General features: G+C 36.3%; 1 protein-coding gene and 1 non-coding gene across 2 annotated transcripts in view; both read right to left on the bottom strand.

Annotated features, from left to right (window-relative positions):
* SLC38A9 (solute carrier family 38 member 9) overlaps positions 1–20,743 on the bottom strand; it is a 93,256-nt gene that overhangs the window by 58,582 nt on the left and 13,931 nt on the right. The gene's annotated exons all lie outside the window — the stretch shown is intronic.
* On the bottom strand, positions 802–873 carry TRNAC-ACA (transfer RNA cysteine (anticodon ACA)). The gene has a single exon. It is a non-coding gene; the product is annotated as a tRNA-Cys (tRNA).

The raw sequence follows: 20,743 nt of genomic DNA, 5'->3' as shown, positions 1-20,743 counted from the left end.
AGGTGAAACAAACAGCATTGTAAAAGTTAAAAAAAGTCAGAGCTGCATTTTTGTGTCTGGAATTATAAGTGGAGCCCTTGAAACTGCAATCTGAAGTCTCACTCGTGGTTGGATGCACTGCCTGGGACCTTTTCCCAACTGGGACTCCAGATTGCTGTTAATGAGGGACTTCCCAGCACTGTTTAAGTCTGGAGGTTGGTTGGCCTAAGTTGGTGCTGTATATGCTTCTACTTTTCTCTACTGTTTCTATTTCTCTTCTTTTAATCACTGTATGTTGAAATTAAGTTAAATAATCCCCTATTAACTATTGAAATTGGGTGTGATGAGTGGTTTCTTTGTTAACAAATCCTTTGAACCTAAAAGGAAAGTAAAATTTTTGGCAAAACATCTCCAAAGGTTGAGCCTATATAAGCTCTTCTCTTTTTATTAGGGTTACTTTATTGGTTCTCTAGTTTATGAAATATAAAGAGCCAACAAAGTATTAAGCACTGTGTTAAATGATCAACAGGACATAGAGTGTCAAGGATCATAGTCTACTGGAGAAGATAGGTAAGTAAGCAATTTCAGTTCAGAGAGGAAAAATAGAAAAAGAGAGAAAGTGATTATGAGCAATAATAGGAGCAAAAAGGTTGTGCGATGTTGGGTACATGCAGAGTACATAGACGTGAAGTGAAGTGAAGTCGCTTAGTCGTGTCTGACTCTTTGCGACCCCATGGACTGTAGCCTACCAGGCTCCTCAGTTCATGGGATTTTCCAGGCAGGAGTACTGGAGTGGGTTGCCATTCCCTTCTCCAGGGGATCTTCCCGACCCAGGAATCGAACCTGGGTCTCCTGCATTGTAGGCAGACACTTTACCGTCTGAGCTACCAGGGAAGCCCACAGAGTATATAGAAGGGGAAACTAAATCATGTCTGGCAGACCACAAGAAAACTATTGTTGAAGTGAATCTGAAAAGATACAAAAGAGTTAATCAAGGATGAGGAAAAGATAAAAAAAATTGTGCTTTAAAGAATGGAAAAGTATGTAGAAAAAACCCAGAAAGGGAGCAGGATAAATGTTTTAAAACTACAAGTAGTAAGAAGAGAAGGAGTAAGAGATGAGGGAAACCTGGGTTAGTCCCTGGAGGACTTCACATGCCAATAGACATAATCCTAAAGGGACAAATTCTCAGTCTTCTTAGTTGATTCCTTCTCAAACCCCTAATCCTTAAATGTCAGGGTAATCCAGAGTTTAATCCATTTTCTCTTCTCTATCTATACTCAGTCTCTTGGTGGACTCATTTAGTCCCATAACTTCAAATGTAATGTGCATGCTGATGGCACTCCAACTATTATCTCCAGCCTGAACTCCCGATTCACATATCATAACTGCTCTCTGCTACCCCTCTCCTACCCCACCTCTAGGATTTGTGTACCACACTAACCCCAGTACCCTCCTCACCATTCCTGACACACCGAAAGCATGTATCTACTTTAGGATCTTCATTATTACTTTAAACAAAGGCTCTGAAGGCCTTTCTCCTAAATATTTTCATGGCTTGCTTCTTTACTTCTTTCAAGTCCTTCCTCAAAGTCCCCTTTCTCAATGAGACATTTGGTTATCCTTGTCACCCTAGCTAAAATTTCAACGTATCTTCTCCATCCCTGTCATTTCTTATACACCATCTCTGCTTTTCTGCCTTACATTTTCTCTCTAGCATTTATACTATCTAGCATAATATGTACTTTTTATTTACTACTGATTACCTCTAATAAAAGCTTCATGAGAGCAGGGATTTTTGTCAATCTGGTCACTACTCTATTCCCAGGCAGTACCTGGCATATCACAGGAGCCCAATAAAATACAGTGAATAAATGCATTTTGAAATCACTTTAGAAATATAGAAGTTGGAAAAAATACTACAAAGATTTCCCATATATACTTCATGCAGGTAAACCCCCAATGATGACATCTTATATAACCACAGTGTGATCATTAAAACCTATATTGCTTTTATAATTAGAAAAAAATCAAAAATCATGAAGATAACATTTTTAACTTTTCTTTAGTTTAAAAACATTTTTTAATAAATACCTGGGGGAGAAATGATGGAGGGAATAATCAAAGTATCAAAAGCTATAAAAAATGAGAAGCAGCAACCTAAAAGAAAATCAATTTAGTATGGTATCCTCAAGCAAATTAAAGACTTTTCAGGGTTAGAGAATGATTGTGTCAAATGATTGTGACTACTGCTAAGTCAAATGAGATGAGGACTAGTCTATGAAATGACCACTGGTAACCTGCATGTGAGCAGTTTTGGTGGAGTAGTTAGAGCAAAATCCTGAATGAACTGGGTTCAAGAGAAAAATTTGGTATGGTGAGTACAAATAATCCTTGCAAGGAGTTTTCTGTAAAGAGGAATGAGAGCAATGAAGTGGTAGCTGAAGAGGTAAGTGTAAATACTATAGGAAAATGCTTTAAAAGCATAAAAACATAAAAATCACCTATAATCCCACAACTTATCATTAATAACATTTTACCAACTTCCATCTCATGGAAAAAATATAATGACACAGTATAATATGTTGATCAGAATGGTGAAAATTTAGCAATCTCACAATATCAAGTACTAGTAGGAGGTATAACAATGGAAACTCTGCTGGGAATAGAAGCTGGTATAACCCCTGTGGAAAATAGTCTGGCACTATCTAGTGAAGTTGAATATGAAAGTGAAAGTGAACGTGAAGTCACTCAGTCGTGTCCGACTCTTTGCGACCCCGTGGACTGTAGCCCACCAGGATCCTCCGTCCATGGGATTCTCCAGGCAAGAATACTGGAGTGGGTTGCCATTTCTTTCTCCAGGGGATCTTCCTGACCCAGGGATCAGACCCAGGTCTCCCCCATTACAGGCAGATGCTTTAACCTCTGAACCACCTGGGAAGCTGCAGTTGAATATACATATACACTACTACCCATCAAATTTACCCCCAGGGATATATCCTAGAAGAGTTCTCATACATATATACCAGGAGATACATACAATAATGTCATTCTTTGTAAAAGTCCCACAGTGGAAATATCCCAAATGTTCAAAAGTAGAATGAATAAATAAACTGCAGATACCTACAGAATAAAATGCTAGAAACTACTGGCAATGAAAGTAGTTATATACCACTTGGATGAAAACTATAATGCTCAACAAAAGTCACAAAAGAATATACACAGTAGGATCCCATTTACATGAGATGCAAAACCAGGTAAAACTGAATTCAGTATTTAGGGATACATAGACAATAAATAATAAAGAAAAGCAGGAAGATGATCACATAAATGTCATGAGAGTGACTACCTATAGGGAGGCAGAGGTGGTGAAAGACACACACCTTCGAAATAGCTTCAAAACAGTGCCGTGCAGCTAATTTCTAGACCTCGCTGTTGGTTGGATGGGTGTGGGCTTTATGAATTTTTAAATTGTACATATGTACCATATACTTTTCTGTATACTGTATATAACATATGATAAAAAGAACTTTAAAAACAGGTCTTAAAGTAACATATTCTTTCAAAATTCATTAATGAGATCAAGAGGGACCCAAAAATTCTTGTGTACCATATAGAAATTTGCTGGTTATCTTGTGGCAAAATATCTTAAAGATTTATTAAACTTAAGTACGAATTAGCTACCTTTTTTCTGTAACAAGACAATTGTTCGAAATTTGTTGACCTCTTCTATGATGACTTGTGGCTGTCAACAGTATGCTACATAGGTACCCAGAAGGTATCCAAAACTAAAATAACTCCCCACATACCTAATCTGCCTCCCTTCAAAGTAAAGATATTGTAACAATGACTGAGAAAGAAGTTGCTTTTTGAAAATTAATTTATTGCCATTCTGAGTGACATTTGGGATTCTGGTTCCCTGACCAGGGATCGAACCTATGTACCCTGTATTGAAATCTTGGAGTTTTAACCACTGGTCTGTCAGGGAAGTCCCTGAAAAAGCAGTTGCTTTTTAAAAAACTCACATTATACAGAAAATATTCTGATAACGGATGTTTAAAAATTCTTCCATTATTACGTGATTTTATTGTTGAAAATAATGTCTGTCACCAATAAAACTCAAAACTGCAATTTTATAGACACGGATTAAAATTTTTCTAATGTTTAAGAACTTCCGAAGAATGTAAATGGTCTTTGAACATGTTATTAACCACACAAAAAAATCAAAGTAAAAATTGTAATAATGAAGCAAATGACAACACCAGTATCTAGGTATTTATTTTATATAATACTATGTATTAATACTAATATCTTCACTAAAAAGTATTCAGAGTATAAGATGGCTAAAAGTCAGTGACATTAAACATTCAATTTATTTCAAACATGAAAATTTATATTTTGCACAAAACAGTATAAAAACATTATAGTTATAATTCCAATGCAAATTATTAGATCTGAGTGTATCTAATGATTCTTTCTCCTTTGTATCCTTCTCATCAGAGTACCTTCCAAATGGATACCCCTGAAGTATTTAGCTCCCCTCTAATGTACTTTCAGACCAGTGAGGTAGCTCCTCCATTCTGGCCAAGAAAGAAGCTACTGGCTTGTAACAGTTTTGATTTTAATTCCAGTTAACCTGAGAAGGATGATTCTGTTAATTTCTCCTTCCCCTCAGGAAAGAGATTAGCTATTTCCTGAAGGCTCTCTCTAAACCAGTGTATTGTTTTTAAATTTTATTTTTGGAGAGGAGAGGTGGGAGGGTAGACTGGAGAGAGAACCAAGAAAGGTGAACAATGCTACCGGTTGTTTCCAAGTTAACAGTATTAAACCAATAAAAATAGGAGTATTTGGGGCTTTAAAAATATTAATAACAAGAAATACCAGAATACACAAACTAGCACAGCAGTCACTAAATATGATTGAGTCATATTGAGAAGGATAAAAATTTACCAGGCAAATTTCAACAAAAACTTCCATATATTATTGTAGGATGAGCAGAAATGAATTTCAGATTATCTTGGATTATATTACGGCAAGGTGTTATAAGATTTTCAAAAACAATAAAGCATATTCTATTGTTATTGTTAATATTATAAAGTAAAAATAAAAGTTTTAATGTACTGTTAAATAAAATTTAAAGTTAATTCTACTGGGATTTCCTGATAGCTTCAGTTGGTAAAGAATCTGCCTGCAATGCAGGAGGCCCCGGTTTGATTCCTGGGTTGAGAAGATCCACTGGAGAAGGGATAAGCTACCCACTCCAGTATCCTGCGCTTCTCTTGTGGCTCACCTGGTAAAGAATCTACCTGCAACGCAGAAGACCTGAGTTCAGTCCCTGGGTTGGGAAGATCCCCTGGAGAAGGGAAAGGCTACCCACTCAGTATTCTGGCCTGGAGAATTCCATGGACTGTATATTCATGGGGTCACAAAGAGTCAGACACAATTGAGTGACTTTTACTTCTTCAAAGTTAATTCTATCAAGATCATTACATAATTTTTAAATTCCTATTTTTGTGTTTTATAATATACATAATACAGAAGTACACATACAAAAAAAATAAAAAAGAAAATGAAACAAAAAGAAAAAAAAGAAGTACATATATACACATATAAATATATGCAGTTCCAATTTTTCAGCTTATTGTTTTTTAAACTGATAGGATGGTATGGTGAAAAAAGTAAATGCTGATAAACACCTGGCTGAAGGTTATGGGTTCTTTATTTTAAAATTCTAGGCAGTTACTTAGCCACAAGTAAAAATCTTCCTTAATGACACACGGACAAAGAACTTGACCTGAATATTAATTCTCAGGACTATACAGTTCAGTTAAATACAGATGCTGCTAAGAATGAATTTACACATTCTTTCAGTGCAATTCATGCTTTCAAATTTTGGTTTTTAAAGACCCATAAATTGTTTTAATTCGACTGTGCTGAAAACAAACAATCTCTTCTTTCATGGCTACAAAATGATCAACGTAAATGTAAGGGTTTTTTTGTTTGTTTTGATTTTAGCATCAGCACTGGAATGAGGCCAAAAGAGTTATATAAATAAACATCAGGAACTTTCAACAAAGTTAAAATGCTACAAGCACCTGTAAGTATATACAAACATAACAGTTCTTTTGTTTTTCTCTAGGTTGATATAAAACAGTAACACCACCACCACCACCCCATTCTATTTTCTACCTAGAAAAAGCAGTTCAAACACAACACCATAAGTGACATTCTACAAAGTAAGATTAGGAATGTGGGAAAAATTCCCAAGAGGGCACACTCTCCAAATAGTTCTTCCTTTCACTCATTTTATCAGAATGCCAAAATAAGTCCCAAATTGTTTCAATTTCTTTAACTGCAATAAAGTAAGAGTATTATTAATTTTTGGAAGAAAAGAATTTGTCTTAATTATAAACTATAACTAAGATATACTTAATTATATACTTAGTTATAATTATTTATATTAATTATAAATAAGTAATAATATAAATTATAGATATTATAGGCTTCAACCTTCAATGTCACATCAATTATTACTCTCCTTCTTACACAAATCTACCAAAAGAATTTCTGGAAGAGAAATGAAATTTCTAGTTTCAAAGCCTAATCACTCCCCATTAAAAAAGAAAAAAAGCAGGGGAAAAGAAAATTGCCAGGCCAGCATTTTAACTAAAATTTCCTCAAAAGCTGGAAATGTAATGAAATACTTCAGTAAGTATATATATTGATACAAGTCTTATTTTTGATATATACTTATGATTCTTCAGATGAACACTAGAACTGCTTTCTTCATTACCTTGTTACCTAGTGATTGAAAACACAAAATATTCATCTACTCTTTTAACAGATTACCAGAGAAAAAGAGCCTTGCTCTTATTCCTCTCCCATAACTTAAGAAAGGAATACTAAGGAGATCAAACCAGTCAATCCTAAAAGAAATCAACCCTGAATATTCACTGGAAGGACTGATGTTGAAGCTCCAATACTTTGGCCACCTGATGCAAAGAGCCGACTCATTGGAAAAGACCCTAATGCTGGGAGAGATTGAAGGCAGAAGGAGGCAACAGACGATGAGACAGATGGTTGGAAGGCATCACCGACTCAATGGACATGAATTTAAACAAACTCCAGGACACAGTGAAGGACAGGGAAGCCTGGTGTACTACAGTTCATGGGATCCCAAAGAGTCAGACACAACTTAGCAAATGAACAACAACAACAACTAGTTATCAAGCTTTAGAAATCTTTATCATGACCCTCAAGAAAGGTAAATGGGGGACTTCCCTGAGGATCCAGTGGCTAAGGGCTGCATGTTCCCAATGCAGGGGGTTTGATCTCTGATCAGGGAACTACATGTGTGGGATCCCACACACTTGCAACTAGAAGTTTGGATGCCACAACTGAAGATCTTGCATGATTCAACTAAAACCTGGTGGAGCCAAATAAGATTAAAAAAAAAAAGGTAAAGCAGCTAAGAGAACTTCTGCTTTGCCACTAGAAAGACACTAGCAACAAAGGGCCTACACAAACTGGCCTTCAACCCAAATGGCAAACACTGTAGTAGCCTGACCAGAATCCATTGTTGGTTGTATGCCATGTTACTTAGCAAACCACTGCCAAAATAACTGAACAGTCTGATAAAAGGCAACAGTCCAACATGAAATCTGCTGCCAACTGGCTCTTATCAACTAATTTTACATATAGGAAAGTTTTATAAACAATTTAGTGAATAAGAAAATAAACAGTGCTAGAAAGGGGATTCTGACACAGGAACTTCCACGCATAGATGGTAGGAGTATAAAGCTGCACAGCCTTTCTAGATAACAATTTGGCTATACAGTAATATATAAAAAAACCTTAATTGTGCTTTACATCCTTTTATTCTAATAATTATACTTTTGAGACTCTACTAGAAGAAATCAAAATATGGTATAAATATGGCACGTAGAAAGCTGCTAAGCAAAGCATTATTTAAAATAATTAAAATTGTGAACAGCTTAATAGTTAAACACTGTTAAATTATGATATATTTAAGTACTATACATTTATATAAAATGATATTTAGAAATAATTCTTAATATGGAAAAATGATTATAGCTTTTTGGGGCATTTCAATGATCCTTAAGGATAATTTTTATTATAAAACTTTTTACAATTCCTTGAAATCTGGTACTTTCCCCTTACTTATCATTCTTAGCCTCAGTCATAATCCCTAGAATTTATGGCAGCTAAAACCCTTAGATGACCTTGCCAAAGAACTGTAGATTTACTGCAGAGGCCTGAGGTTCAGGGAGAAGCTGGAGACTGTTTTATTATCCAAAAGGCTCTTTTGATTAGAACAACTATTAGAAGCAACTGTGAGGGTGGAGAGAAATTAAGGTAAGTAGACCTTACTTTTTTAACTTCTCCAGAAGCAAGGCAAGAGGTATCCTAGGGGTCACAGCAACCGAAGTACCAGTCCCTACAGTTGCTTACACCTAAGTCTAGGCCCTCCTTGCAGACCAGAGGTTGGTAGTTACAGCCAGATAGGACAAGTCTGGCCCATGGTCTGTTTTTATCAATAAAGTTTTATCAGAACACAGCAAGGCCCATGCAGTTACGTGTTGTCTATGGCTGTTTTCATTCCACAATGGCAAAACTGAGTGCATATGCCCACAAACCCTAAAATATTTACTACCTGGCCCCTTACAGAAAAAAAGTTTGCTGACTTCTGCACTTGACCAATGAATGTTCTTAAAGAAATGCCTGCACAGAAACCTCCAAAGCACCTATCCATTAGTACCACAGATGACCTCATTCTACTCTTTGCCGAACTTAGCCAGACCCTATAGCATAGTTATTTGCTGGGATATGATCCCATGGGTTCTTGGTAATGCTGGATCAGGATGGGGTTAAATCAGTACTTTTTCTAATTAAAAATGAGTACTGAGTTGAAAAAACATATATGTGTGTGTACACATATGTGTGTGTATATATACATGTGTTTATATACATATATTATTATATATACATATATAATATACATACATAAATACATATCAAATATTTATAACCTCTTTACTTTTGCTGAGTGTCTATCTCCTTCCCCAGAGTGTCTAGCACCAAAAGGAGCTTAGTGAATGTTTACTGACAAAAGGAAGGGATAGAAGAACAAAACAAAGGAAGGAAGGAAGTAGAGAGCAAGGGACAGAAGCAGAGAAGGAGAAAAAACAGGTCGGCAGGCAGACAACTAAGGAATATTTTGCAGAAGTAACAACAGCATGTAACAAAAATTTTAATTGAAAAAGTTAAAAAATTAAAACTGTATATAGCATATGATCTCATTAAAAAATCACTGATAAGGATAGGAGAAAATATACTAAAATGCTTTAACAACACTTGCTTCTGTGTGATGGGTATATGTTTCTTTATGCTTTTGTCTTTTTCCAGAACCTTCTCTATACAAGAACAAAACAAAATCTACTCTTAGAGAAAAAAGATAAATTTATCATCCTATAGAAGTACAGTTGATTTAAACACTGTTTGTAAGAAAATGGGTTTTTCATTTTGTATATACTATTTTTATCCTAAATTATAGGAATGCTATATTTTCTGGATAAGCTTTTTTTTTTTAATAAAAGTAGTACACTGTTTATATTGAGGATAATACAGATGTTATATAACAAAATAAAAATCACCCATTAGAAATAATCAGTTAACATTCTAGTATATTTTCAGATAAGTATAGACCCACATACATGCTCCCTGCACTCAGGTGCACAGAAACATGAAATTAGTTTTACTTGCTTTTGAGCTTTACATAAAGTGTAATCACACAATGTGTGTTTTCTGTTTAGCTTCTTTCGCCAACATTATCTTTCTGAGGTTCATCCATATTCTTGTTTGCAGCTGTAGATTGTTCATTTTTATAAATGTATAATATTCCATTACATGAAAATATGATTTATTTAACCATAGCTGTATGGTGGGTATCCAGGTTGTTTCCAGTTTGGCACTCTTATGAATAACTTATAATCTATATTTTTGTACATGGCTCTTGGTGAAATGTTTCCATTGATTACAAATAGTGTATACTAAATGCTAGCAGATAATTACAAACTCTCTTGCAAAGTGATTTACTAATTTGCACTTACTCTAGTACTGCATAATCACTCCTACTCTACATCCTTGCCTTGACTTGTTTTCATCATTGACTGATTTCTTACATTAGGTTACTGTTTTCTGTCTTTTGGTCCTAGATTTTCCATCTGGGCCCTTTTTTTATTCAGCAAACATTTTCTATGAGTTTGGTTCTTTTTTATATTTTTAGCCAGTGCCAAATTCTCAATCTTATTTCAGTTTTCTTGAACATATTAAACACAGTCTTTAAAAGTTTGTTTCTGATAACTCCATCATCTGGACCATGTCAGTCTTTATTGTGTATCAAGTCTCTAATTTCTAATCATGTTGGTTTATCTTCTCTGCCTGGCATTTAAGTACCTGGCATTGTACTTAATGGAATTTTAGTATACAGAAAACAGTATAAATAAGTTGAAGCCTTAGAATAATATTATTTTCTTTAGAAAGGATGTACATTTGCTTCGGGGAGCCAACTTAGCAGACCTAGATTACCTTAATTCAGTTTTAGGAACTGAAATGAGTTAAAGTTGAGCTACAGTCTCTGAAAGAAGACCATTCTATTTCCAATTCATTCATATTTCTAGGCTTTTCAACTTGAAGTTTGCACGGGGCCTGCCTACTTTTAGTGAGCACTGAATTCCAATTTTTCTCCCTGTAGCCTTGTAAAGCTGTCAAAAGCTCTGTCAATTTAATAGCTTCTCAGCTAATAAACTTAAACTAGAATTGGCAGATACTCTTGAGGAAATGCTGCACTTCCCTTTCTTGGTCCCCTCCTTCTTTGAGATCTAGATCCTACTGTTTTTGTCTTATCAGTTCTCCTATGTCTGTAGGCACATTAAAAAAATTGGGAGGGGGTAAGTTTTTCTAGTTATTCTCAGCAGTTGGTTGGTCCAAATTCCTTGGTCTGCCCTTGTCATAAGCAAAAATCTCCTTTGCCCTCTTTAATTTAAAAAAAAGTAACAGATTAACAAGACTTCCCTGGCAGTCTGTCTAGTAGGTCTAGTAGCTAAGACTCCACATTTCCATTGCAGGGAGCATGGGTTTGATTCCTGGCTGGGAACTAAGATCCTACATGCTGCATGATGTGGCCAAAGAATTTAAAAATAAATAAAATAAAAATACTTTATTAAAAATGATAGATTATTAAAATATTAATTCACATACCATAAAATTTACCCATTTAAATGTGTGATTCAATAGTTTTTAGAACATTCAGGAGTTGTCCCTCAAGCACCAAAACCAATTTTTTGTTTTTTGGCTATGCCATGTAGAATGTGGGATCTTAGTTCTCCCATTAGGTGCCCCATTAGGGGCACCATTTGTGCCCCTTGCAGTGGAAGTGTGGAGCCTTAACCACTGGACTGCAAGGGAAGTCCCACTATAATCAACTTTAGAACTTTTCATCACTCCAAAAAGAAGTTCCATTATTCACTCTCGCCAGCATCTGCAACCATTAATCTGCTTTCTGTCTCTATTGCCTTTACCTAATTTAGACAGTTCATATAAATTGAATCATATATGTCTTTTTTTTGTGTGGCCTTTTTTATACAACATGTTTTCAAGGTTCATATATATTGTAGCATATATTGACACTTTAATCCTTTTTATGGTCAAATAATATTATGTTGTATTCCAAAGAATAGCAAGAAGAGATAAGAAAGCCTTTCTCAGCGATCAATGCAAAGAAATAGAGGAAAAGAACAGAATGGGAAAGACTAGAGATCTCTTCAAGAAAATTAGAGACACCAAGGGAACATTTCATGCAAAGATGGGCTCAATAAAGGACAGAAATGGTATGGACCTAACACAAGCAGAAGATATTAAGAAGAGATGCCAAGAATACATGGAAGAACTGTACCAAAAAGATCTTCACGACCCGGATAATCATGATGATGTGATCACTAATCTAGAGCCAGACATCCTGGAATGTGAAGTCAAGTGGGCCTTAGAAAGCATCACTACGAACAGAGCTAGTGTAGATGATGGAATTCCAGTTGAGCTATTTCAAATCCTGAAAGATGATGCTGTGAAAGTGCTGCACTCAATATGCCAGCAAATTTGGAAAACTCAGCAGTGGCCACAGGACTGGAAAAGGTCAGTTTTCATTTCAATCCCAAAGAAAGGCAATGCAAAAGAATGCTCAAACTACCACACAATTGCACTCATCTCACATGTTAGTAAAGTAATGCTCAAAATTCTCCAAGCCAGGCTTCAGCAATACGTGAACTATGAAATCCCTGATGTTCAAGCTGGTTTTAGAAAAGGCAGAGGAACCAGAGGTCAAATTGCCAACATCTGCTGGATCAAGGAAAAAGCAAGAGAGTTCCAGAAAAACATCTATTTCTGCTTTATTGACTATGCCAAAGCCTTCGACTGTGTGGATCACAATCAACTGTGGAAAATTCTTCAAGAGATGGGAATACCAGACCACCTGACCTGCCGCTTGAGAAACCTGTATGCAGGTCAGGAAGCAACAGTTAGAACTGGACATGGAACAACAGACTGGTTCCAAATACGAAAAGGAGTACGTCAAGGCTGTATATTGTCACCCTGCTTATTTAATTTATATGCAGAGTACATCATGAGAAACGCTGGACTGGAAGAAACACGAGCTGGAATCAAGATTGCTGGGAGAAATATCAATAACCTCAGATATGCAGATGACACCACCCTTATGGCAGAAAGTGAAGAGGAACTAAAAAGCCTCTTGATGAAAGCGAAAGAGGAGAGTGAAAAAGTTGGCTTAAAGCTCAACATTCAGAAAACGAAGATCATGGCATCTGGTCCCATCACTTCATGGGAAATAGATGGGGAAACAGTAGAAACAGTGTCAGACTTTATTTTTTGGGGCTCCAAAATCACTGCAGATGGTGACTGCAACCATGAAATTAAAAGATCCTTACTCCTTGGAAGAAAAGTTATGAGCAACCTAGATAGTATATTCAAAAGCAGTGACATTACTTTGCCGACTAAGGTCCGGCTAGTCAAGGCTATGGTTTTACCTGTGGTCATGTATGGATGTGAGAGTTGGACTGTGAAGAAGGCTGAGTGCCAAAAAATTGATGCTTTTGAACTGTGGTGTTGGAGAAGACTCTTGAGAGTCCCTTGGACTGCAAGGAGATCCAACCAGTCCATTCTGAAGGAGATCAACCCTGGGATTTCTTTGGAAGGAATGATGCTGAAGCTGAAACTCCAGTACTTTGGCCACCTCATGCGAAGAGTTGACTCATTGGAAAAGACTGATGTTCGGAGGGATTTGGGGGCAGGAGGAGAAGGGGACAGCAGAGGATGAGATGGCTGGATGGCATCACGGACTCGATGGACGTGAGTCTGAGTGAACTCCGGGAGATGATGATGGACAGGGAGGCCTGGCGTGCTGTGATTCATGGGGTCGCAAAGAGTCGGACACGACTGAGCGACTCTACTGAACTGAACTGATGGATATACTACATTTGGTTTATACATATATCAACTGGTGGATATTTGGATTGCTTCCACTTTGGGCTATTATAAATGTTATGGACATTTCTTTATATTTGTTTGGACATATGTTTCAATTCTCTTGAGTATATACTTAGGTGTAGAATTGTTAAGTCAAATGATAATCCTATACTTAACATTTCTAGGAATTATCACACTGTTTTCAAAAGTGGCTATACCAGTTGCAAAAGAAGTCATGGGTAGGAAATGAATGGTATGGGAAACAAAGTCAGTGTAGTATCTTTGTATGGTGACAGATCATAACTAAGCTTATTGAAGTGATCATTTTAAAATGCACAGAAATGTCAAATCACTATGCTGTATAAGAGGAACGAACTGTGTTACAGGTCAATTATACTTCAAAAACAAACAAATTCATAGATACAAAGACTGAATAGAAATAAAGACTCTATCAGAGGCAGGGTAGAGGTGAGGAATGGAAGAAGACAGGCAGTGAAAACATATAAACTTTTAGTTACAAAATAAATACATACTAGGAATATAATGTACAACATGATTAATACAGTTAATACTGCTGTATGTTATATATGAAAGTTGTTAAGAGAGTAAATCCTAAGAGTTCTCATTATAAGGAAAAATATTTTTTTCTGTTTTTAAATTTTTGTATCTACATGAGATGATGGATGTATACTAAACTTATTGTGATAATCATTTCATGATGTAAGTCAAATCATTATGGTGTACAGCTTAAACTTATAAAGTGCTGGATATCAATTATATCTCAGTAAAACTGGAAGGAACAATGAGTGCCTATATCATGTTTCAATTTCACTAGCAATGTTTAAGGATCATGCCCTCTTTTTAAGCAATTATTTTTAACACCCAAATTTACTAGCCTTAATAAAACAGGCCAATTATGCCTCAATAATGCTGAAATAAAATAGAAAATATTTATAAAAATTATTCTCTAACTATAATAAGTGAAGTGAAGTTGCTCAGTCGTGTCCGACTCTTTGCAGTCCCATGGACTGTAGCCTACCAGGCTTCTCCGTCCATGAGATTTTTCAGGCAAGAGTACTGGAGTGGGTTGCCATTTCCTTCTCCAGGGGATCTTCCCGACCCAGGGATCGAACCCAGGTCTCCCACATTGTAGGCAGATGCTTTACCCTCTGAGCCAACTATAATAAAGGAGAAACAAAATGAAAGTAACATACTAAAGTAATAACAATTTTAATATATAAGAGCTAGGGCATAACAACACTCAAAGACAGGATGAAGACCAACGGCTACATATAATAAATAAGCCAGGATTTAAGAGAAAATTAGAAGCCACTCTGTGGAATAAGTATAATAAAAAATCAGAGGGATTGGTAGATATAAAAACTAGTGTTAGAATAAATAACAAGTCAGATATGAATCTGATAAAAGAGAATTAATGTTAATTGAAGTAGTGATACATGCCAAGTTAAATTATAAGCTAACTGAAATAGAAAAAATGAGGAAGTGTGATGTTGTTGCAAATGAATCTAACTTTTTAAAATAAGTATAGCACCAAAGTAATTTTCTATGTCACTTTATAGAAAAGTATTTCTTAGCTTGAAATGTTGAGGCATTCACTTATCTCTTAATATTTAAAAGCCCTTAGAAACTATACTTGGGGACAAAGGAATACAGAATAGATTGCAAGGTGAAATCTTAAAACAAGAAGCCATAGGAAAATTATATAGACTTTTGGAGACAATTTGAGATTAAGACTAAAACATAACAGGCAAGACAAAGATACATAATCTCAGTATGTTACTTTTATATTAATTCCTTATCTTTGGGCTACAGTCATCCATTAGGATTTTGACAAGATCCCTAAATTTCATGAGCCTCCAATTTAAAATATTTGATTTTGTCTGTTTGTTAAAAGGAGTTTTAATTTTCTTTAATAAGAAAATTGAATGAGTTTGCAATGGGTTTCATCGCTTTTGCAGTAATGATATAATTACTTATGAAAGGAAAATCCAAATGGAGTTGGTATTGCTGAGAGTTTTCTGAAAGGCAGCCAGGAAGCCATTAAGGAAGTATGAGTTATGCATGTCTCAGCCTGGATGGAGTCTGACCTTTTGACCTGATAAGCAAGTTATTTAGAACATCTGCCAGAAACTCAAGATACTTATCAGACCCTTACCCTAAAATAACCAGTAATTTACATCTAGGATCCCTATTCTATAACAACTCGTGATATCCTTAAGGATATCAGTTCTTTCCAGGCTAGTTTTAACAATCTCGTGGCTTTCTGTCTTTATAAGCCCCTGACTCTTTTTCTCAGAACACTCTTTCAGGATTACCCAAATCTGTGTCTCCTGAATTATAGTTTTAAGAAACCACCCCCCGCCATAAACTCTTTTCATTTTTGTAGCCCACTACACTTTTTTTTTTGGTTGACACACTAAAACCCTTTTCAACTATATACTTGGAGGTGTTACAACACTAAGTAGAACTGAGTGGACAGAGAAAAATGCTAGGCCAACTCTTCATACCCTTTCCTCCCAACAAAACACACTTGATTGACTGGCCCTAACAAGCACCAGTCACAATCCATTATTAGGCTCCCTCTTTCTTCAGATTTGTCCAAATAATGTTAATGAGGGAGGAAGAAAGGGAAGAAAATAAAGAACTAGTTTGCAGGCAAGGGAAGAAACAGCAAAATCAGATAAGACAGACAGATCTAGGGAAAGAAATGGAAGCACCTCAGGAAAGCAGATATAAATGCAAAAGGATAGTTAAGCAAACAAAGACATCTGGAAAGACTGGCGGAAGTAACAGAACCTATGAACTGGAGAGAATAAAAAAGTTCCAATGAAACTTGAAATAAGATACCATTCTAACAAAGTCCATAGTTAGACTTAAAGCATCTCTAAACCCAAGGCCAGGATTGCCCTCTTTAAGCATTTAGCAAAAAGAGTTCCACTGGAGAAAAATAATGGTGGAAAGTAGGGAGAAGAGAGGGGAGAGAAGAAGACAAAAGAGGGAGAGAAAAGAAGAGAGGCAAGAAGAAAGGAGAAAGGAGGAAGGAGAGGGAAGGGAACAAAAGATAAAACATACAACCAGAAAACTGGTCCTCAGCTCCAGGGCACTGATACATGGTCAAGGGCCCTGGTCCTGCCTATTTAACACAGATGGCAAGGTCCTCAAAATCCAATTACACAGCTCTGGAAACCAACACTCCTGGACACACTACTTTACTAGATCTGCAAAAATCCCCAACTATGAAACAACTGAGTCTCAATAATCAAATAATCATTTCCAATCACTGTTGTTGGCCTAGGACACGTTAATAGGTAAACTCTTCACTTTGTTATGTGCTTGCTCACTCTTGCTCACTTGTTCTCTCTCTCTCGGACCACAGATAACAAAAGGAGTCAATTCAGGTTGCTATTTAGTGACAGTATTAATGACAGATGAAAGTGAGAGAGGCCAGTTTGCACATGGGCAGACAAATAAACACTTAAAAAAAATAAGGGCCATAAGCATGCTTGATATCTTTGAAGGGCACCCAGAATACTGCCTATTTTAAGTATCTACCGCTACCTCACTGGCTTACCAGAGTACCTAAAATGTTATTAGAAAAATCTAATTCTTAGGTTGCTGCTGCTGCTGCTGCTAAGTCGCTTCAGTCATGTCCGACACTGTGAGACCCTAGAGACAGTAGCCCAGCAGGCTCTCCCGTCTCTGGGATTCTCCAGGCAAGAACACTGGAGTGGGTTGCCATTTCCTTCTCCAATGCATGAAAGTGATTAGGTTAGGCTTTTATATTTCTAGAATTCTCCTTATTAAAATGCAAATAGTCATGAAAAAGTAATAGACTGGGTCTTTGACGCATCATATTGCTTGCCATCATAACATTAAACAGACAACAGAGCTGGCACCAATAGGATAGAAAAGCATTAATCAATAAGGGGAGGAAAAAAAGTATAATTTACAAAGTATTGTCTAGAGGGAATTTTTGAGTGAATTCCCTGAGAAAAACTGGGCACACAGAGATGAGTAAGAAAGCCCTAGGTCCTGGGAGAAATGGAACAGGAAACAAGAGTTTGAGAAAACTGAAAAAGGGAAGTTCAAATCCCAATTTGGTTTCAGGCTGGCTGGGAGGGTCAACTCCCAAAGGTTATAATCCCAGAGCAGCAGCAGAGCATGAAGCAATCCTGAATACCAGCTCTAATATCTGGTTACCAGAAAGTCTGGGAAAAGCAGCAAAACAAACTCTTAAGGCCAGTGACTGCCAATGGCATATATCAAATACCGTATAAGAGATTTCTAAACCTCTCTGTCCCCCTATCCACATTCTTCACCCCAAACCAGAAGAAAAACTAATAAGGGAGGTGAGGGGAGGCATGCAGAGAGAAATGTGGATTTGTGTAATTTGCAAAAATTCTCCAAATGATTCAAATGCTTGTGACATGTATGGTTCCTCTACAGTGACAAGCTCCTTCATCTACCTAAGTCTAATCAGATCCCCAGTCCACCAAAATGATAAGCGGGTCCAACACATTTTCAGTCCCAAACATTTCTTAAAATTTTTGTTTGAACTGGAACATGATTTTGATTGCCACCTAGTGGAAGAGACAGACTCAACCACAAATTGAACTAAGCATAAGCAATCTAAAAGTATCAAATGTTATTTTTTATATTCTAACAGCGGAAGACAGTTTCCCAAAATGTGGCTATATGAAAGATGATTTTAGGTAGCACAAGGATAAATGCTATTTTAACTCCTTTGTATTTACTGCAATGTGTACTTTGGCCACCTCATGAGAAGAGTTGACTCATTGGAAAAGACTGATGCTGGGAGGGATTGGGGGCAGAAGGAGAAGGGGACGACAGAGGACGAGATGGCTGGATGGCATCACTGACTCGATGGACGTGAGTCTGAGTGAACTCCGGGAGCTGGTGATAGACAGGGAGGCCTGGCATGCTGTGATTCATGGGGTCGCAAAGAGTTGGACACAACTGAGCGACTGAACTGAACTGAACTGATACTAGAAAAAAGTATAAATGATACTTCATCATTTCACAAACATGTGAAAATAAGGCTAAATTAACACTAATTTTTTCAAAGTTAATAAATTAAAAAATACAGTATATCTGAGATTTATGTATATAAAATGAAATAACCCACATTTTAGTAGAAATAACAATATTTTAAGATATTCCTGTTTTTTTCCCCTCATCAAATAAGTTCCTGAAATTATTTCACAAGAAAATTAGCATTCAATACTGCTAAACTCCTATAAATAAAAATTTGCCTTCCTTAAAACATGCTTACCTAGACAGTTATCCTATGATTGAAAATAGTTGATTCCCTCTTATTCTGACAAATTTCATTATAGAAAACATACTTCCACTTAATCTAAATGGTTAAATACTCAGAGAACTGTTTGAACTCCTGCCAACCTATTGCAATGGAATGCACTTTAATGACCTATGTTCTATCGTCACAGTGGTCAATTATTTATCATAGAATTCAGAGGTTTCAAGAGAGTTCTGAGCATTTAATCAGCATTCATTAGTCCTTCTATTCACTAATACTGAAATATACAAGTGAAAATTGCAAGATTCATTTCATTATCTTCTCTGATGGCCCCTATATTTCTCATGTGATAAATTTCATACTGCTCAAGCTGCTAAAAATGTCTAAAAAATTAAGTATCTGGAAAATGGAAACAGGATTATCAAGAATAGTTTAAACCAATCCTCTTTCATCTCCTGGATTGAAAACTGCTTAGAGCCTTAACAAAATCAGCATTTTTTTGCCATCATCACGTTAAACAGACAATAGAGCTGTGCATGAATAGGATAGATATGTAATAGTGAATAAGGGGAGGAAGAAAAAGTATAATTTACAAAGCATTGTCTAGAGGGGATTTTTGAGTGAATTCCCTGAGAAAAACTGGCACAGAGAGATGAGTAAGAAAGCCCTAGATCCTGGGAGAAATGGAAGAGGAAACAAGAGTGAGAAAACTGGAAAACAGAAGTTCAAGGAATAGATGGGGTTGTTGAATAGTTGGGTATTTACCTAATAGTAACTGCCACATGTCCCACTTAAAGCACTCAGTTTCTTTCTGAGGAGACAACACTCTTACAGTTTCCTATTTACTCCCCTGGACTCATTTATACATATTTGCATTATATATAACTTGTTAATGTCTTTACCCAAATGGCAGTATACTATATACACTGACTGCTCTGCACTTCACTTTTTTCATTTAACAAAATAAGTTGAAGACTTGTTCCATTTTGATATGTAATAAAGTCACTTCCTTCTTTTTAATGGGTGAAAAATATTCCATTGTATCAAGGCACCATAATTTATCCAGTCCTATAAGAAAAGACATTTTTGTTGTTTTCAATCTTTTGCTATTATAAAGAAACAGGGCATCAAACAACTCTGTACATATACTATTTGACATTGCAAATTAATGTTTAGAAGTGGTTGCTGGCATTTTTTTTGGTGAGGGGCAGATCACATTAATTTTGTGGGTTAAAATTTAAAGAGCATGACACTGTATTTTAGTCTTCCCTACTAAGAACAGAATATCCCTTTGTGTTACATGTAATATCTTATTAACTCTAAAATACACACTTAGTTCTTTCTAAAATATGGATGCATCTAATAATCCAGGACATCTTTTAATCACTGTCAGCCAGGAGGCAGTCATGAAAGTAACTGTTCCTGGTGGCATGACAGGTCATCTGTGGTCATTTCAATGATCAAACCATTTACAGACCATTCACTTTTCACTTTCATGCATTGGAGAAGGAAATGGCAACCCACTCCGGTGTTCTTGCCTGGAGAATCCCAGGGACAGGGGAGCCTGGTGAGCTGCCGTCTATGGGGTTGCATAGAGTCGGACATGACTGAAGCGACTTAGCAGCAGCAGCAGCAGCAAGGAATAAATATGAGCCATAGTGTTGTTAGAAAGCTTTCTGTGACACCTTCTGGTAATATCAGGCAAGTACAAGCATCAAAACGAAAAAGTATCAGTGATTTGGAAGAAAATTCTTTCAAGAAATACTACACTATCAATGCTCTTAATGGTAATAAGGACAATTTTGTGTGAGCAGGAAAAAATAATGATTTTTGATGACTGCAAGTCAAAAAGTGATTCAGAAGAATCAGACTACATGAAGAATCAGATCTATAATATCTTAACCGATA

The sequence above is a fragment of the Capricornis sumatraensis genome, chromosome 18 (genome assembly GCF_032405125.1).
Source record: "Capricornis sumatraensis isolate serow.1 chromosome 18, serow.2, whole genome shotgun sequence".
Taxonomy (NCBI): domain Eukaryota; kingdom Metazoa; phylum Chordata; class Mammalia; order Artiodactyla; family Bovidae; genus Capricornis; species Capricornis sumatraensis.
The sequence above is the reverse complement of the archived record's forward strand: the minus strand, read 5'-3'. Positions and strand labels throughout refer to the sequence as shown.